Source organism: Camellia sinensis, chromosome 2 (genome assembly GCF_055761805.1).
Source record: "Camellia sinensis isolate YWXY chromosome 2, ASM5576180v1, whole genome shotgun sequence".
Taxonomy (NCBI): domain Eukaryota; kingdom Viridiplantae; phylum Streptophyta; class Magnoliopsida; order Ericales; family Theaceae; genus Camellia; species Camellia sinensis.
The window spans coordinates 87,173,836-87,176,551 of NC_138962.1; positions in this window are offsets into that span (position 1 = coordinate 87,173,836).

Here is a 2,716-nt window from a genome sequence, read left to right on the forward strand (position 1 = left end):
TTCATTAGTTAAGTCATGCCATGTTTGGTTATAATGAGTGTAGTGTAATCTCCTTTGTTGGCCTTACTTGCATCTTGCCTTCGGCCTTTCATTTTGGCTTGTTTTAGCTTTGGCCCTTGCATGTTTTAGACTCCCTTTAGCATGGTCTAGAACTGTTTTGGTAGTCCTTGGCTCTTTGGAGCTTGTTTCATGTGGCCTTAGTACAAGCTCCTTGGCTAGCCTTAAGCCTTGAACTTTCTTGCATGTTATGCTTGACTTGTGTGTATGATTTGGCATCATCCTTGACATCATTTCAGAGCATGTAGTGTTGTCACGCTTGCATGCTTTTCACTCTTTAAGTGCTTTCGAGAGTTGTCCTCTTTGTGCCTAAGTGATGGACCAATATGTTTACATGTTTGTTTTGCATGTTGGTGCCTTAGTTTTAGTGTTTTGGCCACTGATTTGGGCGTGGCTGAGGTCTCCCCATTTTGGTTTAAGCCCATCTTTGCATGTCGTTGCATGCTTGACATGTTGCACGTTGTTGCATGCTTGCTAGTTTGCATGTTGTTGCATGCTTGTCCATTTTTGCATGCCATGCATGTTCGCAGGATTATGGTTGCATTTTGCATGCTTGTTAGCTTGCATTTTATCACATGCTTTGTTTAGGTCGCATTGCATTTGGCATGCTCGTTACTCTAGCCTTGTGTACATGTTTGAGTCATATTGCATTTGGCATGCTTATGATGCATTACATAGCTTTTCCATTGTTGCATACATTGCATTATGTTTGGTTTGGGGTGTCAAACCAAACATGAGGAATGAAGGACATTTCGTACTTGAAGTGACGAAATGTGCCTCAATCCTCGGTCACCGACGCTGTTGATCCAACATGATAGAGTTCTAGGCATTCATGTGTTTTTTGTGCATTCATTCCATATTGAATCGCACACTTGGCTCCTTTGGCCATCATGCATCGACATGCGTGATTGATGGCCCGAGGGTCAAGCACTACACTCCCTTGAGTTCATGACATGATAAGGAGGGTGTTTGTGCACACATTGCCTTGAAAATGCATTGTCATGCTCTGTTTGTCCTCTACTGCAGCAAAACAGCATTCTGCAGGAAGATATGTCCGGCCGGCCATCTTTAGTGCCGATCGACTAAACATTGTTGGCCGAGATCCTCACAAATGGTCGATGACCAATTCCCCATGGCCGATGTCTCTATATTTTGGCCGGTGACATCTCACAGTGCTCAGGGAGTGGTTCGGAAGCATCCTTGGGACTTGTGCAGTTTTCAGAGGTGCAGAACAGTGCAAACAGAGGCAATATGTGGCATGGCAACAGGTTTCCGAGCGAGGCGATCGAGCATGCATCATTCAATCATTCCGAGGCGGAGCTGCGGTGGCCTCTTTATTTTCATAGCTTAGTTAATTTGTTTAAATTAGTTAAGAGTTATGTAATAATTAATTAGCTAGTGTAGTTAATTAATTAGTTGATTTGTATTATTTATTCGGACCCTCCGTCGAGAGGGCGAATTTTGTAATAAGTGTGCGTGAGTGTGTGAATGTCTTCCAACCCCACGTCTCTCTCCCTTTTACTTACCTGATTTCAAAGGTTAGTTTTAGGTCATGTTTCAATTAGCATCCTTATGCTTGCATGTTTGCATCATTCATCTGTATTGCATGCACCGGGCTCGGCGCATCATACTAACCGCATAGTACTTCAATTCCAACTTGAATACGTGTATTGAGTTGTCGCATTTCACATACCATTCTTAGATAGCCGAGCCTATTTCTAGTTGCATTTTGCATGTGTTGCATTAGGCATCTTAACATAGCTAGGATCATGCATTGATTACTAACTAGCTATTGTTTTGGCTCGGAGTACTAGGTAAGCTTTTATGCTTTAGCATCTTGCATGAGTGTGAGTATTGCTATGATAGCATGCTTGCCATAAGGCTAACTGCTTATATGATATAACTGCCTGAATGCCTGTGGGTGAAGGTTAGATTACTTGAATTGAAACAATTCATTGAAATGCGAGTTTTAAGCCTACTTGATTGTGGCAAAATCATGTTTTCTAAGCCCACTCGAGGGTGGCAAAATTCACGTCTTAGCCTACTTGCAAGTAGCACCTTCAAACCATTTTCAAACAAACAAACATGAGATGATTTGTTTCAACTTAGGCGATCTAGTCTATACTTGTGTGTTGTGCGCATCACATAATAATTCTAGGCTAATAACCGAAATAAGAACGCGTGTGTTTTCAAAAACAAGATATCATGTTAGTAAAGGCCGATCTTTGATCGGGCGAGCGGGGGTGCTCATAGATGACCTTCTCCAATCGTACCCAAGTTCCCGAGCCGAGGCAACTTTGGTGATGACGGACACGTGGCCTTAGGCACGAGTCAAGGTTTCTTAAATTTCCCAAAACAAAATATTTAGGTGGCGACTCTGTATGTGGCAAAGCAATCCATGTTTGGCACTTCTTTACAAAAATCAGTTTTCCAAAACGATTTGCCAGATTTGGACTCTTTGGTGATTTATCAATCTCACATTGCACATTGTGAGATTAGATTAAGAACCGTGACATTTTGAGTCCGAACTATAGCACTGCATAAAGCCTCTCGGGGCGCGTCTACACACTCCGATGCTAAAGTTAGTCATTTGATTGAAAGAATAAAGCTATTGAAATCAAGAGTGCTAGTGTGTAGTGTAGGGAAAGAACGCATACAT